The following is a 27030-nucleotide window of genomic DNA, read 5'->3' as shown; positions in this document are numbered from 1 at the left end:
CGAGATATTCCCAGCGGTCTCCCGTCGAAGTACTACTCTCGCCCTACAGGATTTGACTACGGGGATCGGACGAGACCCGGTTTTTTGCCTGTGGTATGGTCGTAGACGGAAGAAAGCCCGTTCTTGTTGTGTGTTTTGAGCGGGCAAGTTGAACTGAGCAAATAACTGTTTCCTCTGTGATGGTTCTTTAACCCTTCACCGGCAATGGCATTGGTAAAATGCAGAGAGTTAATGTTTCCCGTTCAAAAATTCCTTTCAACATCCGGGACTCGAGTAAACAAAGCTTTTCCTCGATTCGATTCCATGGAATGTCATTTGCTAAAGCTTGAATTGTGACGACAAGTTTTACAAGCGCGCGTGCTAATTAGCTCAATGCCCACAGAAAACAAAGTAAAACAAGTCATATAACGACAAAATGTAGAGTCAAATAGAAGTCTACAACACGAGATATTCCCAAGCGGTCTCCCGTCGAAGTACTACTCTCGCCCTACAGGATTTGACTACGGGGATCGGACGAGACCCGGTTTTTTGCCTGTGGTATGGTCGTAGACGGAAGAAAGCCCGTTCTTGTTGTGTTTTGAGCGGGCAAGTTGAACTGAGCAAATAACTGTTTCCTCTGTGATGGTTCTTTAACCCTTCACCGGCAATGGCATTGGTAAAATGCAGAGAGTTAATGTTTCCCGTTCAAAAATTCCTTTCAACATCCGGGACTCGAGTAAACAAAGCTTTTCCTCGATTCGATTCCATGGAATGTCATTTGCTAAAGCTTGAATTGTGACGACAAGTTTTACAAGCGCGCGTGCTAATTAGCTCAATGCCCACAGAAAACCAAAGTAAAACAAGTCATATAACGACAAAATGTAGAGTCAAATAGAAGTCTACAACACGAGATATTCCCAAGCGGTCTCCCGTCGAAGTACTACTCTCGCCCTACAGGATTTGACTACGGGGATCGGACGAGACCCGGTTTTTTGCCTGTGGTATGGTCGTAGACGGAAGAAAGCCCGTTCTTGTTGTGTGTTTTGAGCGGGCAAGTTGAACTGAGCAAATAACTGTTTCCTCTGTGATGGTTCTTTAACCCTTCACCGGCAATGGCATTGGTAAAATGCAGAGAGTTAATGTTTCCCGTTCAAAAATTCCTTTCAACATCCGGGACTCGAGTAAACAAAGCTTTTCCTCGATTCGATTCCATGGAATGTCATTTGCTAAAGCTTGAATTGTGACGACAAGTTTTACAAGCGCGCGTGCTAATTAGCTCAATGCCCACAGAAAACCAAAGTAAAACAAGTCATATAACGACAAAATGTAGAGTCAAATAGAAGTCTACAACACGAGATATTCCCAAGCGGTCTCCCGTCGAAGTACTACTCTCGCCCTACAGGATTTGACTACGGGGATCGGACGAACCCGGTTTTTTGCCTGTGGTATGGTCGTAGACGGAAGAAAGCCCGTTCTTGTTGTGTGTTTTGAGCGGGCAAGTTGAACTGAGCAAATAACTGTTTCCTCTGTGATGGTTCTTTAACCCTTCACCGGCAATGGCATTGGTAAAATGCAGAGAGTTAATGTTTCCCGTTCAAAAATTCCTTTCAACATCCGGGACTCGAGTAAACAAAGCTTTTCCTCGATTCGATTCCATGGAATGTCATTTGCTAAAGCTTGAATTGTGACGACAAGTTTTACAAGCGCGCGTGCTAATTAGCTCAATGCCCACAGAAAACCAAAGTAAAACAAGTCATATAACGACAAAATGTAGAGTCAAATAGAAGTCTACAACACGAGATATTCCCAAGCGGTCTCCCGTCGAAGTACTACTCTCGCCCTACAGGATTTGACTACGGGGATCGGACGAGACCCGGTTTTTTGCCTGTGGTATGGTCGTAGACGGAAGAAAGCCCGTTCTTGTTGTGTGTTTTGAGCGGGCAAGTTGAACTGAGCAAATAACTGTTTCCTCTGTGATGGTTCTTTAACCCTTCACCGGCAATGGCATTGGTAAAATGCAGAGAGTTAATGTTTCCCGTTCAAAAATTCCTTTCAACATCCGGGACTCGAGTAAACAAAGCTTTTCCTCGATTCGATTCCATGGAATGTCATTTGCTAAAGCTTGAATTGTGACGACAAGTTTTACAAGCGCGCGTGCTAATTAGCTCAATGCCCACAGAAAACCAAAGTAAAACAAGTCATATAACGACAAAATGTAGAGTCAAATAGAAGTCTACAACACGAGATATTCCCAAGCGGTCTCCCGTCGAAGTACTACTCTCGCCCTACAGGATTTGACTACGGGGATCGGACGAGACCCGGTTTTTTGCCTGTGGTATGGTCGTAGACGGAAGAAAGCCCGTTCTTGTTGTGTGTTTTGAGCGGGCAAGTTGAACTGAGCAAATAACTGTTTCCTCTGTGATGGTTCTTTAACCCTTCACCGGCAATGGCATTGGTAAAATGCAGAGAGTTAATGTTTCCCGTTCAAAAATTCCTTTCAACATCCGGGACTCGAGTAAACAAAGCTTTTCCTCGATTCGATTCCATGGAATGTCATTTGCTAAAGCTTGAATTGTGACGACAAGTTTTACAAGCGCGCGTGCTAATTAGCTCAATGCCCACAGAAAACCAAAGTAAAACAAGTCATATAACGACAAAATGTAGAGTCAAATAGAAGTCTACAACACGAGATATTCCCAAGCGGTCTCCCGTCGAAGTACTACTCTCGCCCTACAGGATTTGACTACGGGGATCGGACGAGACCCGGTTTTTTGCCTGTGGTATGGTCGTAGACGGAAGAAAGCCCGTTCTTGTTGTGTGTTTTGAGCGGGCAAGTTGAACTGAGCAAATAACTGTTTCCTCTGTGATGGTTCTTTAACCCTTCACCGGCAATGGCATTGGTAAAATGCAGAGAGTTAATGTTTCCCGTTCAAAAATTCCTTTCAACATCCGGGACTCGAGTAAACAAAGCTTTTCCTCGATTCGATTCCATGGAATGTCATTTGCTAAAGCTTGAATTGTGACGACAAGTTTTACAAGCGCGCGTGCTAATTAGCTCAATGCCCACAGAAAACCAAAGTAAAACAAGTCATATAACGACAAAATGTAGAGTCAAATAGAAGTCTACAACACGAGATATTCCCAAGCGGTCTCCCGTCGAAGTACTACTCTCGCCCTACAGGATTTGACTACGGGGATCGGACGAGACCCGGTTTTTTGCCTGTGGTATGGTCGTAGACGGAAGAAAGCCCGTTCTTGTTGTGTGTTTTGAGCGGGCAAGTTGAACTGAGCAAATAACTGTTTCCTCTGTGATGGTTCTTTAACCCTTCACCGGCAATGGCATTGGTAAAATGCAGAGAGTTAATGTTTCCCGTTCAAAAATTCCTTTCAACATCCGGGACTCGAGTAAACAAAGCTTTTCCTCGATTCGATTCCATGGAATGTCATTTGCTAAAGCTTGAATTGTGACGACAAGTTTTACAAGCGCGCGTGCTAATTAGCTCAATGCCCACAGAAAACCAAAGTAAAACAAGTCATATAACGACAAAATGTAGAGTCAAATAGAAGTCTACAACACGAGATATTCCCAAGCGGTCTCCCGTCGAAGTACTACTCTCGCCCTACAGGATTTGACTACGGGGATCGGACGAGACCCGGTTTTTTGCCTGTGGTATGGTCGTAGACGGAAGAAAGCCCGTTCTTGTTGTGTGTTTTGAGCGGGCAAGTTGAACTGAGCAAATAACTGTTTCCTCTGTGATGGTTCTTTAACCCTTCACCGGCAATGGCATTGGTAAAATGCAGAGAGTTAATGTTTCCCGTTCAAAAATTCCTTTCAACATCCGGGACTCGAGTAAACAAAGCTTTTCCTCGATTCGATTCCATGGAATGTCATTTGCTAAAGCTTGAATTGTGACGACAAGTTTTACAAGCGCGCGTGCTAATTAGCTCAATGCCCACAGAAAACCAAAGTAAAACAAGTCATATAACGACAAAATGTAGAGTCAAATAGAAGTCTACAACACGAGATATTCCCAAGCGGTCTCCCGTCGAAGTACTACTCTCGCCCTACAGGATTTGACTACGGGGATCGGACGAGACCCGTTTTTTTGCCTGTGGTATGGTCGTAGACGGAAGAAAGCCCGTTCTTGTTGTGTGTTTTGAGCGGGCAAGTTGAACTGAGCAAATAACTGTTTCCTCTGTGATGGTTCTTTAACCCTTCACCGGCAATGGCATTGGTAAAATGCAGAGAGTTAATGTTTCCCGTTCAAAAATTCCTTTCAACATCCGGGACTCGAGTAAACAAAGCTTTTCCTCGATTCGATTCCATGGAATGTCATTTGCTAAAGCTTGAATTGTGACGACAAGTTTTACAAGCGCGCGTGCTAATTAGCTCAATGCCCACAGAAAACCAAAGTAAAACAAGTCATATAACGACAAAATGTAGAGTCAAATAGAAGTCTACAACACGAGATATTCCCAAGCGGTCTCCCGTCGAAGTACTACTCTCGCCCTACAGGATTTGACTACGGGGATCGGACGAGACCCGGTTTTTTGCCTGTGGTATGGTCGTAGACGGAAGAAAGCCCGTTCTTGTTGTGTGTTTTGAGCGGGCAAGTTGAACTGAGCAAATAACTGTTTCCTCTGTGATGGTTCTTTAACCCTTCACCGGCAATGGCATTGGTAAAATGCAGAGAGTTAATGTTTCCCGTTCAAAAATTCCTTTCAACATCCGGGACTCGAGTAAACAAAGCTTTTCCTCGATTCGATTCCATGGAATGTCATTTGCTAAAGCTTGAATTGTGACGACAAGTTTTACAAGCGCGCGTGCTAATTAGCTCAATGCCCACAGAAAACCAAAGTAAAACAAGTCATATAACGACAAAATGTAGAGTCAAATAGAAGTCTACAACACGAGATATTCCCAAGCGGTCTCCCGTCGAAGTACTACTCTCGCCCTACAGGATTTGACTACGGGGATCGGACGAGACCCGGTTTTTTGCCTGTGGTATGGTCGTAGACGGAAGAAAGCCCGTTCTTGTTGTGTGTTTTGAGCGGGCAAGTTGAACTGAGCAAATAACTGTTTCCTCTGTGATGGTTCTTTAACCCTTCACCGGCAATGGCATTGGTAAAATGCAGAGAGTTAATGTTTCCCGTTCAAAAATTCCTTTCAACATCCGGGACTCGAGTAAACAAAGCTTTTCCTCGATTCGATTCCATGGAATGTCATTTGCTAAAGCTTGAATTGTGACGACAAGTTTTACAAGCGCGCGTGCTAATTAGCTCAATGCCCACAGAAAACCAAAGTAAAACAAGTCATATAACGACAAAATGTAGAGTCAAATAGAAGTCTACAACACGAGATATTCCCAAGCGGTCTCCCGTCGAAGTACTACTCTCGCCCTACAGGATTTGACTACGGGGATCGGACGAGACCCGGTTTTTTGCCTGTGGTATGGTCGTAGACGGAAGAAAGCCCGTTCTTGTTGTGTGTTTTGAGCGGGCAAGTTGAACTGAGCAAATAACTGTTTCCTCTGTGATGGTTCTTTAACCCTTCACCGGCAATGGCATTGGTAAAATGCAGAGAGTTAATGTTTCCCGTTCAAAAATTCCTTTCAACATCCGGGACTCGAGTAAACAAAGCTTTTCCTCGATTCGATTCCATGGAATGTCATTTGCTAAAGCTTGAATTGTGACGACAAGTTTTACAAGCGCGCGTGCTAATTAGCTCAATGCCCACAGAAAACCAAAGTAAAACAAGTCATATAACGACAAAATGTAGAGTCAAATAGAAGTCTACAACACGAGATATTCCCAAGCGGTCTCCCGTCGAAGTACTACTCTCGCCCTACAGGATTTGACTACGGGGATCGGACGAGACCCGGTTTTTTGCCTGTGGTATGGTCGTAGACGGAAGAAAGCCCGTTCTTGTTGTGTGTTTTGAGCGGGCAAGTTGAACTGAGCAAATAACTGTTTCCTCTGTGATGGTTCTTTAACCCTTCACCGGCAATGGCATTGGTAAAATGCAGAGAGTTAATGTTTCCCGTTCAAAAATTCCTTTCAACATCCGGGACTCGAGTAAACAAAGCTTTTCCTCGATTCGATTCCATGGAATGTCATTTGCTAAAGCTTGAATTGTGACGACAAGTTTTACAAGCGCGCGTGCTAATTAGCTCAATGCCCACAGAAAACCAAAGTAAAACAAGTCATATAACGACAAAATGTAGAGTCAAATAGAAGTCTACAACACGAGATATTCCCAAGCGGTCTCCCGTCGAAGTACTACTCTCGCCCTACAGGATTTGACTACGGGGATCGGACGAGACCCGGTTTTTTGCCTGTGGTATGGTCGTAGACGGAAGAAAGCCCGTTCTTGTTGTGTGTTTTGAGCGGGCAAGTTGAACTGAGCAAATAACTGTTTCCTCTGTGATGGTTCTTTAACCCTTCACCGGCAATGGCATTGGTAAAATGCAGAGAGTTAATGTTTCCCGTTCAAAAATTCCTTTCAACATCCGGGACTCGAGTAAACAAAGCTTTTCCTCGATTCGATTCCATGGAATGTCATTTGCTAAAGCTTGAATTGTGACGACAAGTTTTACAAGCGCGCGTGCTAATTAGCTCAATGCCCACAGAAAACCAAAGTAAAACAAGTCATATAACGACAAAATGTAGAGTCAAATAGAAGTCTACAACACGAGATATTCCCAAGCGGTCTCCCGTCGAAGTACTACTCTCGCCCTACAGGATTTGACTACGGGGATCGGACGAGACCCGGTTTTTTGCCTGTGGTATGGTCGTAGACGGAAGAAAGCCCGTTCTTGTTGTGTGTTTTGAGCGGGCAAGTTGAACTGAGCAAATAACTGTTTCCTCTGTGATGGTTCTTTAACCCTTCACCGGCAATGGCATTGGTAAAATGCAGAGAGTTAATGTTTCCCGTTCAAAAATTCCTTTCAACATCCGGGACTCGAGTAAACAAAGCTTTTCCTCGATTCGATTCCATGGAATGTCATTTGCTAAAGCTTGAATTGTGACGACAAGTTTTACAAGCGCGCGTGCTAATTAGCTCAATGCCCACAGAAAACCAAAGTAAAACAAGTCATATAACGACAAAATGTAGAGTCAAATAGAAGTCTACAACACGAGATATTCCCAAGCGGTCTCCCGTCGAAGTACTACTCTCGCCCTACAGGATTTGACTACGGGGATCGGACGAGACCCGGTTTTTTGCCTGTGGTATGGTCGTAGACGGAAGAAAGCCCGTTCTTGTTGTGTGTTTTGAGCGGGCAAGTTGAACTGAGCAAATAACTGTTTCCTCTGTGATGGTTCTTTAACCCTTCACCGGCAATGGCATTGGTAAAATGCAGAGAGTTAATGTTTCCCGTTCAAAAATTCCTTTCAACATCCGGGACTCGAGTAAACAAAGCTTTTCCTCGATTCGATTCCATGGAATGTCATTTGCTAAAGCTTGAATTGTGACGACAAGTTTTACAAGCGCGCGTGCTAATTAGCTCAATGCCCACAGAAAACCAAAGTAAAACAAGTCATATAACGACAAAATGTAGAGTCAAATAGAAGTCTACAACACGAGATATTCCCAAGCGGTCTCCCGTCGAAGTACTACTCTCGCCCTACAGGATTTGACTACGGGGATCGGACGAGACCCGGTTTTTTGCCTGTGGTATGGTCGTAGACGGAAGAAAGCCCGTTCTTGTTGTGTGTTTTGAGCGGGCAAGTTGAACTGAGCAAATAACTGTTTCCTCTGTGATGGTTCTTTAACCCTTCACCGGCAATGGCATTGGTAAAATGCAGAGAGTTAATGTTTCCCGTTCAAAAATTCCTTTCAACATCCGGGACTCGAGTAAACAAAGCTTTTCCTCGATTCGATTCCATGGAATGTCATTTGCTAAAGCTTGAATTGTGACGACAAGTTTTACAAGCGCGCGTGCTAATTAGCTCAATGCCCACAGAAAACCAAAGTAAAACAAGTCATATAACGACAAAATGTAGAGTCAAATAGAAGTCTACAACACGAGATATTCCCAAGCGGTCTCCCGTCGAAGTACTACTCTCGCCCTACAGGATTTGACTACGGGGATCGGACGAGACCCGGTTTTTTGCCTGTGGTATGGTCGTAGACGGAAGAAAGCCCGTTCTTGTTGTGTGTTTTGAGCGGGCAAGTTGAACTGAGCAAATAACTGTTTCCTCTGTGATGGTTCTTTAACCCTTCACCGGCAATGGCATTGGTAAAATGCAGAGAGTTAATGTTTCCCGTTCAAAAATTCCTTTCAACATCCGGGACTCGAGTAAACAAAGCTTTTCCTCGATTCGATTCCATGGAATGTCATTTGCTAAAGCTTGAATTGTGACGACAAGTTTTACAAGCGCGCGTGCTAATTAGCTCAATGCCCACAGAAAACCAAAGTAAAACAAGTCATATAACGACAAAATGTAGAGTCAAATAGAAGTCTACAACACGAGATATTCCCAAGCGGTCTCCCGTCGAAGTACTACTCTCGCCCTACAGGATTTGACTACGGGGATCGGACGAGACCCGGTTTTTTGCCTGTGGTATGGTCGTAGACGGAAGAAAGCCCGTTCTTGTTGTGTGTTTTGAGCGGGCAAGTTGAACTGAGCAAATAACTGTTTCCTCTGTGATGGTTCTTTAACCCTTCACCGGCAATGGCATTGGTAAAATGCAGAGAGTTAATGTTTCCCGTTCAAAAATTCCTTTCAACATCCGGGACTCGAGTAAACAAAGCTTTTCCTCGATTCGATTCCATGGAATGTCATTTGCTAAAGCTTGAATTGTGACGACAAGTTTTACAAGCGCGCGTGCTAATTAGCTCAATGCCCACAGAAAACCAAAGTAAAACAAGTCATATAACGACAAAATGTAGAGTCAAATAGAAGTCTACAACACGAGATATTCCCAAGCGGTCTCCCGTCGAAGTACTACTCTCGCCCTACAGGATTTGACTACGGGGATCGGACGAGACCCGGTTTTTTGCCTGTGGTATGGTCGTAGACGGAAGAAAGCCCGTTCTTGTTGTGTGTTTTGAGCGGGCAAGTTGAACTGAGCAAATAACTGTTTCCTCTGTGATGGTTCTTTAACCCTTCACCGGCAATGGCATTGGTAAAATGCAGAGAGTTAATGTTTCCCGTTCAAAAATTCCTTTCAACATCCGGGACTCGAGTAAACAAAGCTTTTCCTCGATTCGATTCCATGGAATGTCATTTGCTAAAGCTTGAATTGTGACGACAAGTTTTACAAGCGCGCGTGCTAATTAGCTCAATGCCCACAGAAAACCAAAGTAAAACAAGTCATATAACGACAAAATGTAGAGTCAAATAGAAGTCTACAACACGAGATATTCCCAAGCGGTCTCCCGTCGAAGTACTACTCTCGCCCTACAGGATTTGACTACGGGGATCGGACGAGACCCGGTTTTTTGCCTGTGGTATGGTCGTAGACGGAAGAAAGCCCGTTCTTGTTGTGTGTTTTGAGCGGGCAAGTTGAACTGAGCAAATAACTGTTTCCTCTGTGATGGTTCTTTAACCCTTCACCGGCAATGGCATTGGTAAAATGCAGAGAGTTAATGTTTCCCGTTCAAAAATTCCTTTCAACATCCGGGACTCGAGTAAACAAAGCTTTTCCTCGATTCGATTCCATGGAATGTCATTTGCTAAAGCTTGAATTGTGACGACAAGTTTTACAAGCGCGCGTGCTAATTAGCTCAATGCCCACAGAAAACCAAAGTAAAACAAGTCATATAACGACAAAATGTAGAGTCAAATAGAAGTCTACAACACGAGATATTCCCAAGCGGTCTCCCGTCGAAGTACTACTCTCGCCCTACAGGATTTGACTACGGGGATCGGACGAGACCCGGTTTTTTGCCTGTGGTATGGTCGTAGACGGAAGAAAGCCCGTTCTTGTTGTGTGTTTTGAGCGGGCAAGTTGAACTGAGCAAATAACTGTTTCCTCTGTGATGGTTCTTTAACCCTTCACCGGCAATGGCATTGGTAAAATGCAGAGAGTTAATGTTTCCCGTTCAAAAATTCCTTTCAACATCCGGGACTCGAGTAAACAAAGCTTTTCCTCGATTCGATTCCATGGAATGTCATTTGCTAAAGCTTGAATTGTGACGACAAGTTTTACAAGCGCGCGTGCTAATTAGCTCAATGCCCACAGAAAACCAAAGTAAAACAAGTCATATAACGACAAAATGTAGAGTCAAATAGAAGTCTACAACACGAGATATTCCCAAGCGGTCTCCCGTCGAAGTACTACTCTCGCCCTACAGGATTTGACTACGGGGATCGGACGAGACCCGGTTTTTTGCCTGTGGTATGGTCGTAGACGGAAGAAAGCCCGTTCTTGTTGTGTGTTTTGAGCGGGCAAGTTGAACTGAGCAAATAACTGTTTCCTCTGTGATGGTTCTTTAACCCTTCACCGGCAATGGCATTGGTAAAATGCAGAGAGTTAATGTTTCCCGTTCAAAAATTCCTTTCAACATCCGGGACTCGAGTAAACAAAGCTTTTCCTCGATTCGATTCCATGGAATGTCATTTGCTAAAGCTTGAATTGTGACGACAAGTTTTACAAGCGCGCGTGCTAATTAGCTCAATGCCCACAGAAAACCAAAGTAAAACAAGTCATATAACGACAAAATGTAGAGTCAAATAGAAGTCTACAACACGAGATATTCCCAAGCGGTCTCCCGTCGAAGTACTACTCTCGCCCTACAGGATTTGACTACGGGGATCGGACGAGACCCGGTTTTTTGCCTGTGGTATGGTCGTAGACGGAAGAAAGCCCGTTCTTGTTGTGTGTTTTGAGCGGGCAAGTTGAACTGAGCAAATAACTGTTTCCTCTGTGATGGTTCTTTAACCCTTCACCGGCAATGGCATTGGTAAAATGCAGAGAGTTAATGTTTCCCGTTCAAAAATTCCTTTCAACATCCGGGACTCGAGTAAACAAAGCTTTTCCTCGATTCGATTCCATGGAATGTCATTTGCTAAAGCTTGAATTGTGACGACAAGTTTTACAAGCGCGCGTGCTAATTAGCTCAATGCCCACAGAAAACCAAAGTAAAACAAGTCATATAACGACAAAATGTAGAGTCAAATAGAAGTCTACAACACGAGATATTCCCAAGCGGTCTCCCGTCGAAGTACTACTCTCGCCCTACAGGATTTGACTACGGGGATCGGACGAGACCCGGTTTTTTGCCTGTGGTATGGTCGTAGACGGAAGAAAGCCCGTTCTTGTTGTGTGTTTTGAGCGGGCAAGTTGAACTGAGCAAATAACTGTTTCCTCTGTGATGGTTCTTTAACCCTTCACCGGCAATGGCATTGGTAAAATGCAGAGAGTTAATGTTTCCCGTTCAAAAATTCCTTTCAACATCCGGGACTCGAGTAAACAAAGCTTTTCCTCGATTCGATTCCATGGAATGTCATTTGCTAAAGCTTGAATTGTGACGACAAGTTTTACAAGCGCGCGTGCTAATTAGCTCAATGCCCACAGAAAACCAAAGTAAAACAAGTCATATAACGACAAAATGTAGAGTCAAATAGAAGTCTACAACACGAGATATTCCCAAGCGGTCTCCCGTCGAAGTACTACTCTCGCCCTACAGGATTTGACTACGGGGATCGGACGAGACCCGGTTTTTTGCCTGTGGTATGGTCGTAGACGGAAGAAAGCCCGTTCTTGTTGTGTGTTTTGAGCGGGCAAGTTGAACTGAGCAAATAACTGTTTCCTCTGTGATGGTTCTTTAACCCTTCACCGGCAATGGCATTGGTAAAATGCAGAGAGTTAATGTTTCCCGTTCAAAAATTCCTTTCAACATCCGGGACTCGAGTAAACAAAGCTTTTCCTCGATTCGATTCCATGGAATGTCATTTGCTAAAGCTTGAATTGTGACGACAAGTTTTACAAGCGCGCGTGCTAATTAGCTCAATGCCCACAGAAAACCAAAGTAAAACAAGTCATATAACGACAAAATGTAGAGTCAAATAGAAGTCTACAACACGAGATATTCCCAAGCGGTCTCCCGTCGAAGTACTACTCTCGCCCTACAGGATTTGACTACGGGGATCGGACGAGACCCGGTTTTTTGCCTGTGGTATGGTCGTAGACGGAAGAAAGCCCGTTCTTGTTGTGTGTTTTGAGCGGGCAAGTTGAACTGAGCAAATAACTGTTTCCTCTGTGATGGTTCTTTAACCCTTCACCGGCAATGGCATTGGTAAAATGCAGAGAGTTAATGTTTCCCGTTCAAAAATTCCTTTCAACATCCGGGACTCGAGTAAACAAAGCTTTTCCTCGATTCGATTCCATGGAATGTCATTTGCTAAAGCTTGAATTGTGACGACAAGTTTTACAAGCGCGCGTGCTAATTAGCTCAATGCCCACAGAAAACCAAAGTAAAACAAGTCATATAACGACAAAATGTAGAGTCAAATAGAAGTCTACAACACGAGATATTCCCAAGCGGTCTCCCGTCGAAGTACTACTCTCGCCCTACAGGATTTGACTACGGGGATCGGACGAGACCCGGTTTTTTGCCTGTGGTATGGTCGTAGACGGAAGAAAGCCCGTTCTTGTTGTGTGTTTTGAGCGGGCAAGTTGAACTGAGCAAATAACTGTTTCCTCTGTGATGGTTCTTTAACCCTTCACCGGCAATGGCATTGGTAAAATGCAGAGAGTTAATGTTTCCCGTTCAAAAATTCCTTTCAACATCCGGGACTCGAGTAAACAAAGCTTTTCCTCGATTCGATTCCATGGAATGTCATTTGCTAAAGCTTGAATTGTGACGACAAGTTTTACAAGCGCGCGTGCTAATTAGCTCAATGCCCACAGAAAACCAAAGTAAAACAAGTCATATAACGACAAAATGTAGAGTCAAATAGAAGTCTACAACACGAGATATTCCCAAGCGGTCTCCCGTCGAAGTACTACTCTCGCCCTACAGGATTTGACTACGGGGATCGGACGAGACCCGGTTTTTTGCCTGTGGTATGGTCGTAGACGGAAGAAAGCCCGTTCTTGTTGTGTGTTTTGAGCGGGCAAGTTGAACTGAGCAAATAACTGTTTCCTCTGTGATGGTTCTTTAACCCTTCACCGGCAATGGCATTGGTAAAATGCAGAGAGTTAATGTTTCCCGTTCAAAAATTCCTTTCAACATCCGGGACTCGAGTAAACAAAGCTTTTCCTCGATTCGATTCCATGGAATGTCATTTGCTAAAGCTTGAATTGTGACGACAAGTTTTACAAGCGCGCGTGCTAATTAGCTCAATGCCCACAGAAAACCAAAGTAAAACAAGTCATATAACGACAAAATGTAGAGTCAAATAGAAGTCTACAACACGAGATATTCCCAAGCGGTCTCCCGTCGAAGTACTACTCTCGCCCTACAGGATTTGACTACGGGGATCGGACGAGACCCGGTTTTTTGCCTGTGGTATGGTCGTAGACGGAAGAAAGCCCGTTCTTGTTGTGTGTTTTGAGCGGGCAAGTTGAACTGAGCAAATAACTGTTTCCTCTGTGATGGTTCTTTAACCCTTCACCGGCAATGGCATTGGTAAAATGCAGAGAGTTAATGTTTCCCGTTCAAAAATTCCTTTCAACATCCGGGACTCGAGTAAACAAAGCTTTTCCTCGATTCGATTCCATGGAATGTCATTTGCTAAAGCTTGAATTGTGACGACAAGTTTTACAAGCGCGCGTGCTAATTAGCTCAATGCCCACAGAAAACCAAAGTAAAACAAGTCATATAACGACAAAATGTAGAGTCAAATAGAAGTCTACAACACGAGATATTCCCAAGCGGTCTCCCGTCGAAGTACTACTCTCGCCCTACAGGATTTGACTACGGGGATCGGACGAGACCCGGTTTTTTGCCTGTGGTATGGTCGTAGACGGAAGAAAGCCCGTTCTTGTTGTGTGTTTTGAGCGGGCAAGTTGAACTGAGCAAATAACTGTTTCCTCTGTGATGGTTCTTTAACCCTTCACCGGCAATGGCATTGGTAAAATGCAGAGAGTTAATGTTTCCCGTTCAAAAATTCCTTTCAACATCCGGGACTCGAGTAAACAAAGCTTTTCCTCGATTCGATTCCATGGAATGTCATTTGCTAAAGCTTGAATTGTGACGACAAGTTTTACAAGCGCGCGTGCTAATTAGCTCAATGCCCACAGAAAACCAAAGTAAAACAAGTCATATAACGACAAAATGTAGAGTCAAATAGAAGTCTACAACACGAGATATTCCCAAGCGGTCTCCCGTCGAAGTACTACTCTCGCCCTACAGGATTTGACTACGGGGATCGGACGAGACCCGGTTTTTTGCCTGTGGTATGGTCGTAGACGGAAGAAAGCCCGTTCTTGTTGTGTGTTTTGAGCGGGCAAGTTGAACTGAGCAAATAACTGTTTCCTCTGTGATGGTTCTTTAACCCTTCACCGGCAATGGCATTGGTAAAATGCAGAGAGTTAATGTTTCCCGTTCAAAAATTCCTTTCAACATCCGGGACTCGAGTAAACAAAGCTTTTCCTCGATTCGATTCCATGGAATGTCATTTGCTAAAGCTTGAATTGTGACGACAAGTTTTACAAGCGCGCGTGCTAATTAGCTCAATGCCCACAGAAAACCAAAGTAAAACAAGTCATATAACGACAAAATGTAGAGTCAAATAGAAGTCTACAACACGAGATATTCCCAAGCGGTCTCCCGTCGAAGTACTACTCTCGCCCTACAGGATTTGACTACGGGGATCGGACGAGACCCGGTTTTTTGCCTGTGGTATGGTCGTAGACGGAAGAAAGCCCGTTCTTGTTGTGTGTTTTGAGCGGGCAAGTTGAACTGAGCAAATAACTGTTTCCTCTGTGATGGTTCTTTAACCCTTCACCGGCAATGGCATTGGTAAAATGCAGAGAGTTAATGTTTCCCGTTCAAAAATTCCTTTCAACATCCGGGACTCGAGTAAACAAAGCTTTTCCTCGATTCGATTCCATGGAATGTCATTTGCTAAAGCTTGAATTGTGACGACAAGTTTTACAAGCGCGCGTGCTAATTAGCTCAATGCCCACAGAAAACCAAAGTAAAACAAGTCATATAACGACAAAATGTAGAGTCAAATAGAAGTCTACAACACGAGATATTCCCAAGCGGTCTCCCGTCGAAGTACTACTCTCGCCCTACAGGATTTGACTACGGGGATCGGACGAGACCCGGTTTTTTGCCTGTGGTATGGTCGTAGACGGAAGAAAGCCCGTTCTTGTTGTGTGTTTTGAGCGGGCAAGTTGAACTGAGCAAATAACTGTTTCCTCTGTGATGGTTCTTTAACCCTTCACCGGCAATGGCATTGGTAAAATGCAGAGAGTTAATGTTTCCCGTTCAAAAATTCCTTTCAACATCCGGGACTCGAGTAAACAAAGCTTTTCCTCGATTCGATTCCATGGAATGTCATTTGCTAAAGCTTGAATTGTGACGACAAGTTTTACAAGCGCGCGTGCTAATTAGCTCAATGCCCACAGAAAACCAAAGTAAAACAAGTCATATAACGACAAAATGTAGAGTCAAATAGAAGTCTACAACACGAGATATTCCCAAGCGGTCTCCCGTCGAAGTACTACTCTCGCCCTACAGGATTTGACTACGGGGATCGGACGAGACCCGGTTTTTTGCCTGTGGTATGGTCGTAGACGGAAGAAAGCCCGTTCTTGTTGTGTGTTTTGAGCGGGCAAGTTGAACTGAGCAAATAACTGTTTCCTCTGTGATGGTTCTTTAACCCTTCACCGGCAATGGCATTGGTAAAATGCAGAGAGTTAATGTTTCCCGTTCAAAAATTCCTTTCAACATCCGGGACTCGAGTAAACAAAGCTTTTCCTCGATTCGATTCCATGGAATGTCATTTGCTAAAGCTTGAATTGTGACGACAAGTTTTACAAGCGCGCGTGCTAATTAGCTCAATGCCCACAGAAAACCAAAGTAAAACAAGTCATATAACGACAAAATGTAGAGTCAAATAGAAGTCTACAACACGAGATATTCCCAAGCGGTCTCCCGTCGAAGTACTACTCTCGCCCTACAGGATTTGACTACGGGGATCGGACGAGACCCGGTTTTTTGCCTGTGGTATGGTCGTAGACGGAAGAAAGCCCGTTCTTGTTGTGTGTTTTGAGCGGGCAAGTTGAACTGAGCAAATAACTGTTTCCTCTGTGATGGTTCTTTAACCCTTCACCGGCAATGGCATTGGTAAAATGCAGAGAGTTAATGTTTCCCGTTCAAAAATTCCTTTCAACATCCGGGACTCGAGTAAACAAAGCTTTTCCTCGATTCGATTCCATGGAATGTCATTTGCTAAAGCTTGAATTGTGACGACAAGTTTTACAAGCGCGCGTGCTAATTAGCTCAATGCCCACAGAAAACCAAAGTAAAACAAGTCATATAACGACAAAATGTAGAGTCAAATAGAAGTCTACAACACGAGATATTCCCAAGCGGTCTCCCGTCGAAGTACTACTCTCGCCCTACAGGATTTGACTACGGGGATCGGACGAGACCCGGTTTTTTGCCTGTGGTATGGTCGTAGACGGAAGAAAGCCCGTTCTTGTTGTGTGTTTTGAGCGGGCAAGTTGAACTGAGCAAATAACTGTTTCCTCTGTGATGGTTCTTTAACCCTTCACCGGCAATGGCATTGGTAAAATGCAGAGAGTTAATGTTTCCCGTTCAAAAATTCCTTTCAACATCCGGGACTCGAGTAAACAAAGCTTTTCCTCGATTCGATTCCATGGAATGTCATTTGCTAAAGCTTGAATTGTGACGACAAGTTTTACAAGCGCGCGTGCTAATTAGCTCAATGCCCACAGAAAACCAAAGTAAAACAAGTCATATAACGACAAAATGTAGAGTCAAATAGAAGTCTACAACACGAGATATTCCCAAGCGGTCTCCCGTCGAAGTACTACTCTCGCCCTACAGGATTTGACTACGGGGATCGGACGAGACCCGGTTTTTTGCCTGTGGTATGGTCGTAGACGGAAGAAAGCCCGTTCTTGTTGTGTGTTTTGAGCGGGCAAGTTGAACTGAGCAAATAACTGTTTCCTCTGTGATGGTTCTTTAACCCTTCACCGGCAATGGCATTGGTAAAATGCAGAGAGTTAATGTTTCCCGTTCAAAAATTCCTTTCAACATCCGGGACTCGAGTAAACAAAGCTTTTCCTCGATTCGATTCCATGGAATGTCATTTGCTAAAGCTTGAATTGTGACGACAAGTTTTACAAGCGCGCGTGCTAATTAGCTCAATGCCCACAGAAAACCAAAGTAAAACAAGTCATATAACGACAAAATGTAGAGTCAAATAGAAGTCTACAACACGAGATATTCCCAAGCGGTCTCCCGTCGAAGTACTACTCTCGCCCTACAGGATTTGACTACGGGGATCGGACGAGACCCGGTTTTTTGCCTGTGGTATGGTCGTAGACGGAAGAAAGCCCGTTCTTGTTGTGTGTTTTGAGCGGGCAAGTTGAACTGAGCAAATAACTGTTTCCTCTGTGATGGTTCTTTAACCCTTCACCGGCAATGGCATTGGTAAAATGCAGAGAGTTAATGTTTCCCGTTCAAAAATTCCTTTCAACATCCGGGACTCGAGTAAACAAAGCTTTTCCTCGATTCGATTCCATGGAATGTCATTTGCTAAAGCTTGAATTGTGACGACAAGTTTTACAAGCGCGCGTGCTAATTAGCTCAATGCCCACAGAAAACCAAAGTAAAACAAGTCATATAACGACAAAATGTAGAGTCAAATAGAAGTCTACAACACGAGATATTCCCAAGCGGTCTCCCGTCGAAGTACTACTCTCGCCCTACAGGATTTGACTACGGGGATCGGACGAGACCCGGTTTTTTGCCTGTGGTATGGTCGTAGACGGAAGAAAGCCCGTTCTTGTTGTGTGTTTTGAGCGGGCAAGTTGAACTGAGCAAATAACTGTTTCCTCTGTGATGGTTCTTTAACCCTTCACCGGCAATGGCATTGGTAAAATGCAGAGAGTTAATGTTTCCCGTTCAAAAATTCCTTTCAACATCCGGGACTCGAGTAAACAAAGCTTTTCCTCGATTCGATTCCATGGAATGTCATTTGCTAAAGCTTGAATTGTGACGACAAGTTTTACAAGCGCGCGTGCTAATTAGCTCAATGCCCACAGAAAACCAAAGTAAAACAAGTCATATAACGACAAAATGTAGAGTCAAATAGAAGTCTACAACACGAGATATTCCCAAGCGGTCTCCCGTCGAAGTACTACTCTCGCCCTACAGGATTTGACTACGGGGATCGGACGAGACCCGGTTTTTTGCCTGTGGTATGGTCGTAGACGGAAGAAAGCCCGTTCTTGTTGTGTGTTTTGAGCGGGCAAGTTGAACTGAGCAAATAACTGTTTCCTCTGTGATGGTTCTTTAACCCTTCACCGGCAATGGCATTGGTAAAATGCAGAGAGTTAATGTTTCCCGTTCAAAAATTCCTTTCAACATCCGGGACTCGAGTAAACAAAGCTTTTCCTCGATTCGATTCCATGGAATGTCATTTGCTAAAGCTTGAATTGTGACGACAAGTTTTACAAGCGCGCGTGCTAATTAGCTCAATGCCCACAGAAAACCAAAGTAAAACAAGTCATATAACGACAAAATGTAGAGTCAAATAGAAGTCTACAACACGAGATATTCCCAAGCGGTCTCCCGTCGAAGTACTACTCTCGCCCTACAGGATTTGACTACGGGGATCGGACGAGACCCGGTTTTTTGCCTGTGGTATGGTCGTAGACGGAAGAAAGCCCGTTCTTGTTGTGTGTTTTGAGCGGGCAAGTTGAACTGAGCAAATAACTGTTTCCTCTGTGATGGTTCTTTAACCCTTCACCGGCAATGGCATTGGTAAAATGCAGAGAGTTAATGTTTCCCGTTCAAAAATTCCTTTCAACATCCGGGACTCGAGTAAACAAAGCTTTTCCTCGATTCGATTCCATGGAATGTCATTTGCTAAAGCTTGAATTGTGACGACAAGTTTTACAAGCGCGCGTGCTAATTAGCTCAATGCCCACAGAAAACCAAAGTAAAACAAGTCATATAACGACAAAATGTAGAGTCAAATAGAAGTCTACAACACGAGATATTCCCAAGCGGTCTCCCGTCGAAGTACTACTCTCGCCCTACAGGATTTGACTACGGGGATCGGACGAGACCCGGTTTTTTGCCTGTGGTATGGTCGTAGACGGAAGAAAGCCCGTTCTTGTTGTGTGTTTTGAGCGGGCAAGTTGAACTGAGCAAATAACTGTTTCCTCTGTGATGGTTCTTTAACCCTTCACCGGCAATGGCATTGGTAAAATGCAGAGAGTTAATGTTTCCCGTTCAAAAATTCCTTTCAACATCCGGGACTCGAGTAAACAAAGCTTTTCCTCGATTCGATTCCATGGAATGTCATTTGCTAAAGCTTGAATTGTGACGACAAGTTTTACAAGCGCGCGTGCTAATTAGCTCAATGCCCACAGAAAACCAAAGTAAAACAAGTCATATAACGACAAAATGTAGAGTCAAATAGAAGTCTACAACACGAGATATTCCCAAGCGGTCTCCCGTCGAAGTACTACTCTCGCCCTACAGGATTTGACTACGGGGATCGGACGAGACCCGGTTTTTTGCCTGTGGTATGGTCGTAGACGGAAGAAAGCCCGTTCTTGTTGTGTGTTTTGAGCGGGCAAGTTGAACTGAGCAAATAACTGTTTCCTCTGTGATGGTTCTTTAACCCTTCACCGGCAATGGCATTGGTAAAATGCAGAGAGTTAATGTTTCCCGTTCAAAAATTCCTTTCAACATCCGGGACTCGAGTAAACAAAGCTTTTCCTCGATTCGATTCCATGGAATGTCATTTGCTAAAGCTTGAATTGTGACGACAAGTTTTACAAGCGCGCGTGCTAATTAGCTCAATGCCCACAGAAAACCAAAGTAAAACAAGTCATATAACGACAAAATGTAGAGTCAAATAGAAGTCTACAACACGAGATATTCCCAAGCGGTCTCCCGTCGAAGTACTACTCTCGCCCTACAGGATTTGACTACGGGGATCGGACGAGACCCGGTTTTTTGCCTGTGGTATGGTCGTAGACGGAAGAAAGCCCGTTCTTGTTGTGTGTTTTGAGCGGGCAAGTTGAACTGAGCAAATAACTGTTTCCTCTGTGATGGTTCTTTAACCCTTCACCGGCAATGGCATTGGTAAAATGCAGAGAGTTAATGTTTCCCGTTCAAAAATTCCTTTCAACATCCGGGACTCGAGTAAACAAAGCTTTTCCTCGATTCGATTCCATGGAATGTCATTTGCTAAAGCTTGAATTGTGACGACAAGTTTTACAAGCGCGCGTGCTAATTAGCTCAATGCCCACAGAAAACCAAAGTAAAACAAGTCATATAACGACAAAATGTAGAGTCAAATAGAAGTCTACAACACGAGATATTCCCAAGCGGTCTCCCGTCGAAGTACTACTCTCGCCCTACAGGATTTGACTACGGGGATCGGACGAGACCCGGTTTTTTGCCTGTGGTATGGTCGTAGACGGAAGAAAGCCCGTTCTTGTTGTGTGTTTTGAGCGGGCAAGTTGAACTGAGCAAATAACTGTTTCCTCTGTGATGGTTCTTTAACCCTTCACCGGCAATGGCATTGGTAAAATGCAGAGAGTTAATGTTTCCCGTTCAAAAATTCCTTTCAACATCCGGGACTCGAGTAAACAAAGCTTTTCCTCGATTCGATTCCATGGAATGTCATTTGCTAAAGCTTGAATTGTGACGACAAGTTTTACAAGCGCGCGTGCTAATTAGCTCAATGCCCACAGAAAACCAAAGTAAAACAAGTCATATAACGACAAAATGTAGAGTCAAATAGAAGTCTACAACACGAGATATTCCCAAGCGGTCTCCCGTCGAAGTACTACTCTCGCCCTACAGGATTTGACTACGGGGATCGGACGAGACCCGGTTTTTTGCCTGTGGTATGGTCGTAGACGGAAGAAAGCCCGTTCTTGTTGTGTGTTTTGAGCGGGCAAGTTGAACTGAGCAAATAACTGTTTCCTCTGTGATGGTTCTTTAACCCTTCACCGGCAATGGCATTGGTAAAATGCAGAGAGTTAATGTTTCCCGTTCAAAAATTCCTTTCAACATCCGGGACTCGAGTAAACAAAGCTTTTCCTCGATTCGATTCCATGGAATGTCATTTGCTAAAGCTTGAATTGTGACGACAAGTTTTACAAGCGCGCGTGCTAATTAGCTCAATGCCCACAGAAAACCAAAGTAAAACAAGTCATATAACGACAAAATGTAGAGTCAAATAGAAGTCTACAACACGAGATATTCCCAAGCGGTCTCCCGTCGAAGTACTACTCTCGCCCTACAGGATTTGACTACGGGGATCGGACGAGACCCGGTTTTTTGCCTGTGGTATGGTCGTAGACGGAAGAAAGCCCGTTCTTGTTGTGTGTTTTGAGCGGGCAAGTTGAACTGAGCAAATAACTGTTTCCTCTGTGATGGTTCTTTAACCCTTCACCGGCAATGGCATTGGTAAAATGCAGAGAGTTAATGTTTCCCGTTCAAAAATTCCTTTCAACATCCGGGACTCGAGTAAACAAAGCTTTTCCTCGATTCGATTCCATGGAATGTCATTTGCTAAAGCTTGAATTGTGACGACAAGTTTTACAAGCGCGCGTGCTAATTAGCTCAATGCCCACAGAAAACCAAAGTAAAACAAGTCATATAACGACAAAATGTAGAGTCAAATAGAAGTCTACAACACGAGATATTCCCAAGCGGTCTCCCGTCGAAGTACTACTCTCGCCCTACAGGATTTGACTACGGGGATCGGACGAGACCCGGTTTTTTGCCTGTGGTATGGTCGTAGACGGAAGAAAGCCCGTTCTTGTTGTGTGTTTTGAGCGGGCAAGTTGAACTGAGCAAATAACTGTTTCCTCTGTGATGGTTCTTTAACCCTTCACCGGCAATGGCATTGGTAAAATGCAGAGAGTTAATGTTTCCCGTTCAAAAATTCCTTTCAACATCCGGGACTCGAGTAAACAAAGCTTTTCCTCGATTCGATTCCATGGAATGTCATTTGCTAAAGCTTGAATTGTGACGACAAGTTTTACAAGCGCGCGTGCTAATTAGCTCAATGCCCACAGAAAACCAAAGTAAAACAAGTCATATAACGACAAAATGTAGAGTCAAATAGAAGTCTACAACACGAGATATTCCCAAGCGGTCTCCCGTCGAAGTACTACTCTCGCCCTACAGGATTTGACTACGGGGATCGGACGAGACCCGGTTTTTTGCCTGTGGTATGGTCGTAGACGGAAGAAAGCCCGTTCTTGTTGTGTGTTTTGAGCGGGCAAGTTGAACTGAGCAAATAACTGTTTCCTCTGTGATGGTTCTTTAACCCTTCACCGGCAATGGCATTGGTAAAATGCAGAGAGTTAATGTTTCCCGTTCAAAAATTCCTTTCAACATCCGGGACTCGAGTAAACAAAGCTTTTCCTCGATTCGATTCCATGGAATGTCATTTGCTAAAGCTTGAATTGTGACGACAAGTTTTACAAGCGCGCGTGCTAATTAGCTCAATGCCCACAGAAAACCAAAGTAAAACAAGTCATATAACGACAAAATGTAGAGTCAAATAGAAGTCTACAACACGAGATATTCCCAAGCGGTCTCCCGTCGAAGTACTACTCTCGCCCTACAGGATTTGACTACGGGGATCGGACGAGACCCGGTTTTTTGCCTGTGGTATGGTCGTAGACGGAAGAAAGCCCGTTCTTGTTGTGTGTTTTGAGCGGGCAAGTTGAACTGAGCAAATAACTGTTTCCTCTGTGATGGTTCTTTAACCCTTCACCGGCAATGGCATTGGTAAAATGCAGAGAGTTAATGTTTCCCGTTCAAAAATTCCTTTCAACATCCGGGACTCGAGTAAACAAAGCTTTTCCTCGATTCGATTCCATGGAATGTCATTTGCTAAAGCTTGAATTGTGACGACAAGTTTTACAAGCGCGCGTGCTAATTAGCTCAATGCCCACAGAAAACCAAAGTAAAACAAGTCATATAACGACAAAATGTAGAGTCAAATAGAAGTCTACAACACGAGATATTCCCAAGCGGTCTCCCGTCGAAGTACTACTCTCGCCCTACAGGATTTGACTACGGGGATCGGACGAGACCCGGTTTTTTGCCTGTGGTATGGTCGTAGACGGAAGAAAGCCCGTTCTTGTTGTGTGTTTTGAGCGGGCAAGTTGAACTGAGCAAATAACTGTTTCCTCTGTGATGGTTCTTTAACCCTTCACCGGCAATGGCATTGGTAAAATGCAGAGAGTTAATGTTTCCCGTTCAAAAATTCCTTTCAACATCCGGGACTCGAGTAAACAAAGCTTTTCCTCGATTCGATTCCATGGAATGTCATTTGCTAAAGCTTGAATTGTGACGACAAGTTTTACAAGCGCGCGTGCTAATTAGCTCAATGCCCACAGAAAACCAAAGTAAAACAAGTCATATAACGACAAAATGTAGAGTCAAATAGAAGTCTACAACACGAGATATTCCCAAGCGGTCTCCCGTCGAAGTACTACTCTCGCCCTACAGGATTTGACTACGGGGATCGGACGAGACCCGGTTTTTTGCCTGTGGTATGGTCGTAGACGGAAGAAAGCCCGTTCTTGTTGTGTGTTTTGAGCGGGCAAGTTGAACTGAGCAAATAACTGTTTCCTCTGTGATGGTTCTTTAACCCTTCACCGGCAATGGCATTGGTAAAATGCAGAGAGTTAATGTTTCCCGTTCAAAAATTCCTTTCAACATCCGGGACTCGAGTAAACAAAGCTTTTCCTCGATTCGATTCCATGGAATGTCATTTGCTAAAGCTTGAATTGTGACGACAAGTTTTACAAGCGCGCGTGCTAATTAGCTCAATGCCCACAGAAAACCAAAGTAAAACAAGTCATATAACGACAAAATGTAGAGTCAAATAGAAGTCTACAACACGAGATATTCCCAAGCGGTCTCCCGTCGAAGTACTACTCTCGCCCTACAGGATTTGACTACGGGGATCGGACGAGACCCGGTTTTTTGCCTGTGGTATGGTCGTAGACGGAAGAAAGCCCGTTCTTGTTGTGTGTTTTGAGCGGGCAAGTTGAACTGAGCAAATAACTGTTTCCTCTGTGATGGTTCTTTAACCCTTCACCGGCAATGGCATTGGTAAAATGCAGAGAGTTAATGTTTCCCGTTCAAAAATTCCTTTCAACATCCGGGACTCGAGTAAACAAAGCTTTTCCTCGATTCGATTCCATGGAATGTCATTTGCTAAAGCTTGAATTGTGACGACAAGTTTTACAAGCGCGCGTGCTAATTAGCTCAATGCCCACAGAAAACCAAAGTAAAACAAGTCATATAACGACAAAATGTAGAGTCAAATAGAAGTCTACAACACGAGATATTCCCAAGCGGTCTCCCGTCGAAGTACTACTCTCGCCCTACAGGATTTGACTACGGGGATCGGACGAGACCCGGTTTTTTGCCTGTGGTATGGTCGTAGACGGAAGAAAGCCCGTTCTTGTTGTGTGTTTTGAGCGGGCAAGTTGAACTGAGCAAATAACTGTTTCCTCTGTGATGGTTCTTTAACCCTTCACCGGCAATGGCATTGGTAAAATGCAGAGAGTTAATGTTTCCCGTTCAAAAATTCCTTTCAACATCCGGGACTCGAGTAAACAAAGCTTTTCCTCGATTCGATTCCATGGAATGTCATTTGCTAAAGCTTGAATTGTGACGACAAGTTTTACAAGCGCGCGTGCTAATTAGCTCAATGCCCACAGAAAACCAAAGTAAAACAAGTCATATAACGACAAAATGTAGAGTCAAATAGAAGTCTACAACACGAGATATTCCCAAGCGGTCTCCCGTCGAAGTACTACTCTCGCCCTACAGGATTTGACTACGGGGATCGGACGAGACCCGGTTTTTTGCCTGTGGTATGGTCGTAGACGGAAGAAAGCCCGTTCTTGTTGTGTGTTTTGAGCGGGCAAGTTGAACTGAGCAAATAACTGTTTCCTCTGTGATGGTTCTTTAACCCTTCACCGGCAATGGCATTGGTAAAATGCAGAGAGTTAATGTTTCCCGTTCAAAAATTCCTTTCAACATCCGGGACTCGAGTAAACAAAGCTTTTCCTCGATTCGATTCCATGGAATGTCATTTGCTAAAGCTTGAATTGTGACGACAAGTTTTACAAGCGCGGCGTGCTAATTAGCTCAATGCCCACAGAAAACCAAAGTAAAACAAGTCATATAACGACAAAATGTAGAGTCAAATAGAAGTCTACAACACGAGATATTCCCAAGCGGTCTCCCGTCGAAGTACTACTCTCGCCCTACAGGATTTGACTACGGGGATCGGACGAGACCCGGTTTTTTGCCTGTGGATATGGTCGTAGGACGGGAAAAAGAAAAAGCCCGGTCTTGTTGTGTGTTTTGACGCGGGGCAAGTTGAACTGAGCAAATAAACTGTTTCCTCTGTGATGGTTCTTTAACCCTCTCACCGGCAATGGCATTGGTTAAAATGCAGAGAGTTAATGTTTCCCGTTCAAAAATTCCTTTCAACATCCGGGACTCGAGTAAACAAAGCGTTCATCCGATTCGATTCCAGGGAATGTGTCACATTTGCCTAAGCTTGAATTGTGACGACAAGTTTTACAAGCGCGCGTGCTAATTAGCTCAATGCCCACAGAAAACCAAAGTAAAAACCAGTCATATAGGACAAAAATGTAGAGTCAAATAGAAGTATACAACAAGAGATATTCCCAAGCGGTCTCCCGTCGAAGTACTCCTCTCGCCCTACAGGATTTGACTACGGGGATCGGACGAGACCCGGTTTTTTGCCTGTGGTATGGTCGTAGACGGAGAGAAAGCCAGTATTGTGGTGTGTTTTTGAGCGCGCAAGTTGAACTGAGCAAATAACTGTTTCCTCTGTGAGATTTCTTTAATTTTTACCACGCGCACGCAATGGAATTGGTGTTGCACACCCATCCACGACCAAGAGAGTTAATGTTTCCCGTTCCTAAAAATTTCATTCTCAACATCCGGCCCCGAATCGAGTCATCACAAAGCTTTTTCCCAAAGTCTGAGTCCATGGCCGACACCCCCCCCTGTGCACATTGAGAGCACCTGCTATTGCACGGTTTCACACCACGAGCTCTAAAAGCTTTGAATTGTGGACGACAAGGTTTTACAAGCGCGCGTGCTGCTAATTAGCTCAATGACCCACAGAAAACCAAAGGAAAACAAGTCATATAACGAAAAAATGTAGAGTCACATAGCAAGTCTACAACACGAGATATTCCCAAGCGGTCTCCCGTCGACAGTACTACTCTCGCCCTACAGGATTTGACTACGGGGATCGGACGAGACCCGGTTTTTGCTGTATGTGGTAATGAGTCGTAGACGGAAGAAAGCCAGTTCTTGTTGTGTGTTCTGAGCGGGCAAGTTGAACTGGAGAAGGCAACATAACTGTTTACTCTGTGATGGTTCTGAACCCTTCACCGGCAAATGCATGGGTTAAAATGCAGAGAGTGAATGTTTCCCGTTCAAAAAAGTCCTTTCAACATCCGGGGATCGAGTGTAAACAAAGCTTTTCCGCGATTCGATTCCATGGAATGTCCATTGTCTAAAGCTTGAATTGTGTGACGACAAGTTTTACCCGCGTCGCGTGCTAATTAGCTCAATGCCCACAGAAAAACCAAAGTAAAACAAGTCATATCACGACAAAATGTTTAGAGTCAAATAGAAAGGTTCTACAACACGAGATATTCCCAAGCGGTCTCCGGTCGAAGTACTACATCTCGCCCTACAGGATTTGACTACGGGGAACGGGACGAGACCCGGTTTTTTGCCTGTGGTATGCGGCGTAGACGGAAACGAAAGCCCGTTCTTGTTGTGTGTTTTGAGCGGGCACGTTGAACTGAGCAAATAAACTTTTTCCTCTGTGATGGTTCTTTAA

General features: G+C 44.2%; 55 non-coding genes and 4 pseudogenes across 55 annotated transcripts; all 59 read right to left on the bottom strand.

Moving 5' to 3' along the window:
- LOC137986192 (5S ribosomal RNA) lies at window positions 1-107 on the bottom strand (annotated as a pseudogene; the record flags this gene model as incomplete).
- A 325-nt stretch (window positions 108-432) lies between these two features.
- Window positions 433-551, bottom strand: LOC137986186 (5S ribosomal RNA). The gene has a single exon (XR_011119620.1). It is a non-coding gene; the product is annotated as a 5S ribosomal RNA (ribosomal RNA).
- A 324-nt stretch (window positions 552-875) lies between these two features.
- LOC137986185 (5S ribosomal RNA) lies at window positions 876-994 on the bottom strand. The gene has a single exon (XR_011119619.1). It is a non-coding gene; the product is annotated as a 5S ribosomal RNA (ribosomal RNA).
- A 326-nt stretch (window positions 995-1320) lies between these two features.
- LOC137986189 (5S ribosomal RNA) lies at window positions 1321-1438 on the bottom strand (annotated as a pseudogene).
- A 326-nt stretch (window positions 1439-1764) lies between these two features.
- On the bottom strand, window positions 1765-1883 carry LOC137986184 (5S ribosomal RNA). Its single transcript, XR_011119618.1, has one exon. It is a non-coding gene; the product is annotated as a 5S ribosomal RNA (ribosomal RNA).
- Window positions 1884-2209: 326 nt separating this feature from the next.
- On the bottom strand, window positions 2210-2328 carry LOC137986183 (5S ribosomal RNA). Its single transcript, XR_011119617.1, has one exon. It is a non-coding gene; the product is annotated as a 5S ribosomal RNA (ribosomal RNA).
- A 326-nt stretch (window positions 2329-2654) lies between these two features.
- LOC137986243 (5S ribosomal RNA) lies at window positions 2655-2773 on the bottom strand. The gene has a single exon (XR_011119670.1). It is a non-coding gene; the product is annotated as a 5S ribosomal RNA (ribosomal RNA).
- Window positions 2774-3099: 326 nt separating this feature from the next.
- On the bottom strand, window positions 3100-3218 carry LOC137986242 (5S ribosomal RNA). The gene has a single exon (XR_011119669.1). It is a non-coding gene; the product is annotated as a 5S ribosomal RNA (ribosomal RNA).
- A 326-nt stretch (window positions 3219-3544) lies between these two features.
- Window positions 3545-3663, bottom strand: LOC137986241 (5S ribosomal RNA). Its single transcript, XR_011119668.1, has one exon. It is a non-coding gene; the product is annotated as a 5S ribosomal RNA (ribosomal RNA).
- Window positions 3664-3989: 326 nt separating this feature from the next.
- LOC137986187 (5S ribosomal RNA) lies at window positions 3990-4108 on the bottom strand. The gene has a single exon (XR_011119621.1). It is a non-coding gene; the product is annotated as a 5S ribosomal RNA (ribosomal RNA).
- Window positions 4109-4434: 326 nt separating this feature from the next.
- LOC137986240 (5S ribosomal RNA) lies at window positions 4435-4553 on the bottom strand. The gene has a single exon (XR_011119667.1). It is a non-coding gene; the product is annotated as a 5S ribosomal RNA (ribosomal RNA).
- A 326-nt stretch (window positions 4554-4879) lies between these two features.
- Window positions 4880-4998, bottom strand: LOC137986239 (5S ribosomal RNA). Its single transcript, XR_011119666.1, has one exon. It is a non-coding gene; the product is annotated as a 5S ribosomal RNA (ribosomal RNA).
- Window positions 4999-5324: 326 nt separating this feature from the next.
- Window positions 5325-5443, bottom strand: LOC137986237 (5S ribosomal RNA). The gene has a single exon (XR_011119664.1). It is a non-coding gene; the product is annotated as a 5S ribosomal RNA (ribosomal RNA).
- Window positions 5444-5769: 326 nt separating this feature from the next.
- Window positions 5770-5888, bottom strand: LOC137986236 (5S ribosomal RNA). Its single transcript, XR_011119663.1, has one exon. It is a non-coding gene; the product is annotated as a 5S ribosomal RNA (ribosomal RNA).
- A 326-nt stretch (window positions 5889-6214) lies between these two features.
- On the bottom strand, window positions 6215-6333 carry LOC137986235 (5S ribosomal RNA). Its single transcript, XR_011119662.1, has one exon. It is a non-coding gene; the product is annotated as a 5S ribosomal RNA (ribosomal RNA).
- Window positions 6334-6659: 326 nt separating this feature from the next.
- LOC137986233 (5S ribosomal RNA) lies at window positions 6660-6778 on the bottom strand. Its single transcript, XR_011119661.1, has one exon. It is a non-coding gene; the product is annotated as a 5S ribosomal RNA (ribosomal RNA).
- A 326-nt stretch (window positions 6779-7104) lies between these two features.
- Window positions 7105-7223, bottom strand: LOC137986232 (5S ribosomal RNA). Its single transcript, XR_011119660.1, has one exon. It is a non-coding gene; the product is annotated as a 5S ribosomal RNA (ribosomal RNA).
- Window positions 7224-7549: 326 nt separating this feature from the next.
- LOC137986231 (5S ribosomal RNA) lies at window positions 7550-7668 on the bottom strand. The gene has a single exon (XR_011119659.1). It is a non-coding gene; the product is annotated as a 5S ribosomal RNA (ribosomal RNA).
- A 326-nt stretch (window positions 7669-7994) lies between these two features.
- LOC137986230 (5S ribosomal RNA) lies at window positions 7995-8113 on the bottom strand. The gene has a single exon (XR_011119658.1). It is a non-coding gene; the product is annotated as a 5S ribosomal RNA (ribosomal RNA).
- Window positions 8114-8439: 326 nt separating this feature from the next.
- LOC137986229 (5S ribosomal RNA) lies at window positions 8440-8558 on the bottom strand. The gene has a single exon (XR_011119657.1). It is a non-coding gene; the product is annotated as a 5S ribosomal RNA (ribosomal RNA).
- A 326-nt stretch (window positions 8559-8884) lies between these two features.
- On the bottom strand, window positions 8885-9003 carry LOC137986228 (5S ribosomal RNA). Its single transcript, XR_011119656.1, has one exon. It is a non-coding gene; the product is annotated as a 5S ribosomal RNA (ribosomal RNA).
- A 326-nt stretch (window positions 9004-9329) lies between these two features.
- LOC137986227 (5S ribosomal RNA) lies at window positions 9330-9448 on the bottom strand. The gene has a single exon (XR_011119655.1). It is a non-coding gene; the product is annotated as a 5S ribosomal RNA (ribosomal RNA).
- A 326-nt stretch (window positions 9449-9774) lies between these two features.
- Window positions 9775-9893, bottom strand: LOC137986225 (5S ribosomal RNA). Its single transcript, XR_011119653.1, has one exon. It is a non-coding gene; the product is annotated as a 5S ribosomal RNA (ribosomal RNA).
- A 326-nt stretch (window positions 9894-10219) lies between these two features.
- On the bottom strand, window positions 10220-10338 carry LOC137986224 (5S ribosomal RNA). The gene has a single exon (XR_011119652.1). It is a non-coding gene; the product is annotated as a 5S ribosomal RNA (ribosomal RNA).
- Window positions 10339-10664: 326 nt separating this feature from the next.
- Window positions 10665-10783, bottom strand: LOC137986223 (5S ribosomal RNA). Its single transcript, XR_011119651.1, has one exon. It is a non-coding gene; the product is annotated as a 5S ribosomal RNA (ribosomal RNA).
- A 326-nt stretch (window positions 10784-11109) lies between these two features.
- Window positions 11110-11228, bottom strand: LOC137986222 (5S ribosomal RNA). Its single transcript, XR_011119650.1, has one exon. It is a non-coding gene; the product is annotated as a 5S ribosomal RNA (ribosomal RNA).
- A 326-nt stretch (window positions 11229-11554) lies between these two features.
- On the bottom strand, window positions 11555-11673 carry LOC137986221 (5S ribosomal RNA). Its single transcript, XR_011119649.1, has one exon. It is a non-coding gene; the product is annotated as a 5S ribosomal RNA (ribosomal RNA).
- A 326-nt stretch (window positions 11674-11999) lies between these two features.
- Window positions 12000-12118, bottom strand: LOC137986220 (5S ribosomal RNA). The gene has a single exon (XR_011119648.1). It is a non-coding gene; the product is annotated as a 5S ribosomal RNA (ribosomal RNA).
- A 326-nt stretch (window positions 12119-12444) lies between these two features.
- LOC137986219 (5S ribosomal RNA) lies at window positions 12445-12563 on the bottom strand. The gene has a single exon (XR_011119647.1). It is a non-coding gene; the product is annotated as a 5S ribosomal RNA (ribosomal RNA).
- Window positions 12564-12889: 326 nt separating this feature from the next.
- LOC137986216 (5S ribosomal RNA) lies at window positions 12890-13008 on the bottom strand. Its single transcript, XR_011119646.1, has one exon. It is a non-coding gene; the product is annotated as a 5S ribosomal RNA (ribosomal RNA).
- Window positions 13009-13334: 326 nt separating this feature from the next.
- LOC137986215 (5S ribosomal RNA) lies at window positions 13335-13453 on the bottom strand. The gene has a single exon (XR_011119645.1). It is a non-coding gene; the product is annotated as a 5S ribosomal RNA (ribosomal RNA).
- A 326-nt stretch (window positions 13454-13779) lies between these two features.
- Window positions 13780-13898, bottom strand: LOC137986214 (5S ribosomal RNA). Its single transcript, XR_011119644.1, has one exon. It is a non-coding gene; the product is annotated as a 5S ribosomal RNA (ribosomal RNA).
- Window positions 13899-14224: 326 nt separating this feature from the next.
- On the bottom strand, window positions 14225-14343 carry LOC137986212 (5S ribosomal RNA). The gene has a single exon (XR_011119642.1). It is a non-coding gene; the product is annotated as a 5S ribosomal RNA (ribosomal RNA).
- A 326-nt stretch (window positions 14344-14669) lies between these two features.
- Window positions 14670-14788, bottom strand: LOC137986211 (5S ribosomal RNA). Its single transcript, XR_011119641.1, has one exon. It is a non-coding gene; the product is annotated as a 5S ribosomal RNA (ribosomal RNA).
- Window positions 14789-15114: 326 nt separating this feature from the next.
- LOC137986210 (5S ribosomal RNA) lies at window positions 15115-15233 on the bottom strand. The gene has a single exon (XR_011119640.1). It is a non-coding gene; the product is annotated as a 5S ribosomal RNA (ribosomal RNA).
- A 326-nt stretch (window positions 15234-15559) lies between these two features.
- On the bottom strand, window positions 15560-15678 carry LOC137986209 (5S ribosomal RNA). The gene has a single exon (XR_011119639.1). It is a non-coding gene; the product is annotated as a 5S ribosomal RNA (ribosomal RNA).
- Window positions 15679-16004: 326 nt separating this feature from the next.
- On the bottom strand, window positions 16005-16123 carry LOC137986208 (5S ribosomal RNA). The gene has a single exon (XR_011119638.1). It is a non-coding gene; the product is annotated as a 5S ribosomal RNA (ribosomal RNA).
- Window positions 16124-16449: 326 nt separating this feature from the next.
- On the bottom strand, window positions 16450-16568 carry LOC137986207 (5S ribosomal RNA). Its single transcript, XR_011119637.1, has one exon. It is a non-coding gene; the product is annotated as a 5S ribosomal RNA (ribosomal RNA).
- Window positions 16569-16894: 326 nt separating this feature from the next.
- On the bottom strand, window positions 16895-17013 carry LOC137986206 (5S ribosomal RNA). Its single transcript, XR_011119636.1, has one exon. It is a non-coding gene; the product is annotated as a 5S ribosomal RNA (ribosomal RNA).
- A 326-nt stretch (window positions 17014-17339) lies between these two features.
- Window positions 17340-17458, bottom strand: LOC137986205 (5S ribosomal RNA). The gene has a single exon (XR_011119635.1). It is a non-coding gene; the product is annotated as a 5S ribosomal RNA (ribosomal RNA).
- A 326-nt stretch (window positions 17459-17784) lies between these two features.
- Window positions 17785-17903, bottom strand: LOC137986204 (5S ribosomal RNA). The gene has a single exon (XR_011119634.1). It is a non-coding gene; the product is annotated as a 5S ribosomal RNA (ribosomal RNA).
- Window positions 17904-18229: 326 nt separating this feature from the next.
- LOC137986203 (5S ribosomal RNA) lies at window positions 18230-18348 on the bottom strand. The gene has a single exon (XR_011119633.1). It is a non-coding gene; the product is annotated as a 5S ribosomal RNA (ribosomal RNA).
- Window positions 18349-18674: 326 nt separating this feature from the next.
- LOC137986201 (5S ribosomal RNA) lies at window positions 18675-18793 on the bottom strand. Its single transcript, XR_011119631.1, has one exon. It is a non-coding gene; the product is annotated as a 5S ribosomal RNA (ribosomal RNA).
- A 326-nt stretch (window positions 18794-19119) lies between these two features.
- Window positions 19120-19238, bottom strand: LOC137986200 (5S ribosomal RNA). The gene has a single exon (XR_011119630.1). It is a non-coding gene; the product is annotated as a 5S ribosomal RNA (ribosomal RNA).
- Window positions 19239-19564: 326 nt separating this feature from the next.
- Window positions 19565-19683, bottom strand: LOC137986199 (5S ribosomal RNA). The gene has a single exon (XR_011119629.1). It is a non-coding gene; the product is annotated as a 5S ribosomal RNA (ribosomal RNA).
- Window positions 19684-20009: 326 nt separating this feature from the next.
- Window positions 20010-20128, bottom strand: LOC137986198 (5S ribosomal RNA). The gene has a single exon (XR_011119628.1). It is a non-coding gene; the product is annotated as a 5S ribosomal RNA (ribosomal RNA).
- A 326-nt stretch (window positions 20129-20454) lies between these two features.
- Window positions 20455-20573, bottom strand: LOC137986197 (5S ribosomal RNA). The gene has a single exon (XR_011119627.1). It is a non-coding gene; the product is annotated as a 5S ribosomal RNA (ribosomal RNA).
- A 326-nt stretch (window positions 20574-20899) lies between these two features.
- On the bottom strand, window positions 20900-21018 carry LOC137986196 (5S ribosomal RNA). Its single transcript, XR_011119626.1, has one exon. It is a non-coding gene; the product is annotated as a 5S ribosomal RNA (ribosomal RNA).
- A 326-nt stretch (window positions 21019-21344) lies between these two features.
- Window positions 21345-21463, bottom strand: LOC137986195 (5S ribosomal RNA). Its single transcript, XR_011119625.1, has one exon. It is a non-coding gene; the product is annotated as a 5S ribosomal RNA (ribosomal RNA).
- Window positions 21464-21789: 326 nt separating this feature from the next.
- LOC137986194 (5S ribosomal RNA) lies at window positions 21790-21908 on the bottom strand. The gene has a single exon (XR_011119624.1). It is a non-coding gene; the product is annotated as a 5S ribosomal RNA (ribosomal RNA).
- A 326-nt stretch (window positions 21909-22234) lies between these two features.
- LOC137986193 (5S ribosomal RNA) lies at window positions 22235-22353 on the bottom strand. Its single transcript, XR_011119623.1, has one exon. It is a non-coding gene; the product is annotated as a 5S ribosomal RNA (ribosomal RNA).
- A 326-nt stretch (window positions 22354-22679) lies between these two features.
- LOC137986188 (5S ribosomal RNA) lies at window positions 22680-22798 on the bottom strand. The gene has a single exon (XR_011119622.1). It is a non-coding gene; the product is annotated as a 5S ribosomal RNA (ribosomal RNA).
- Window positions 22799-23124: 326 nt separating this feature from the next.
- LOC137986238 (5S ribosomal RNA) lies at window positions 23125-23243 on the bottom strand. Its single transcript, XR_011119665.1, has one exon. It is a non-coding gene; the product is annotated as a 5S ribosomal RNA (ribosomal RNA).
- Window positions 23244-23569: 326 nt separating this feature from the next.
- On the bottom strand, window positions 23570-23688 carry LOC137986226 (5S ribosomal RNA). Its single transcript, XR_011119654.1, has one exon. It is a non-coding gene; the product is annotated as a 5S ribosomal RNA (ribosomal RNA).
- A 326-nt stretch (window positions 23689-24014) lies between these two features.
- Window positions 24015-24133, bottom strand: LOC137986213 (5S ribosomal RNA). The gene has a single exon (XR_011119643.1). It is a non-coding gene; the product is annotated as a 5S ribosomal RNA (ribosomal RNA).
- A 326-nt stretch (window positions 24134-24459) lies between these two features.
- LOC137986202 (5S ribosomal RNA) lies at window positions 24460-24578 on the bottom strand. The gene has a single exon (XR_011119632.1). It is a non-coding gene; the product is annotated as a 5S ribosomal RNA (ribosomal RNA).
- Window positions 24579-24904: 326 nt separating this feature from the next.
- Window positions 24905-25023, bottom strand: LOC137986182 (5S ribosomal RNA). Its single transcript, XR_011119616.1, has one exon. It is a non-coding gene; the product is annotated as a 5S ribosomal RNA (ribosomal RNA).
- Window positions 25024-25350: 327 nt separating this feature from the next.
- On the bottom strand, window positions 25351-25470 carry LOC137986191 (5S ribosomal RNA; annotated as a pseudogene).
- A 343-nt stretch (window positions 25471-25813) lies between these two features.
- On the bottom strand, window positions 25814-25932 carry LOC137986190 (5S ribosomal RNA; annotated as a pseudogene).
- Window positions 25933-27030: the final 1098 nt, after the last annotated feature.

This window comes from Montipora foliosa, unplaced genomic scaffold (assembly GCF_036669935.1).
Source record: "Montipora foliosa isolate CH-2021 unplaced genomic scaffold, ASM3666993v2 scaffold_157, whole genome shotgun sequence".
Lineage (NCBI taxonomy): Eukaryota > Metazoa > Cnidaria > Anthozoa > Scleractinia > Acroporidae > Montipora > Montipora foliosa.
The sequence above is the reverse complement of the archived record's forward strand: the minus strand, read 5'-3'. Positions and strand labels throughout refer to the sequence as shown.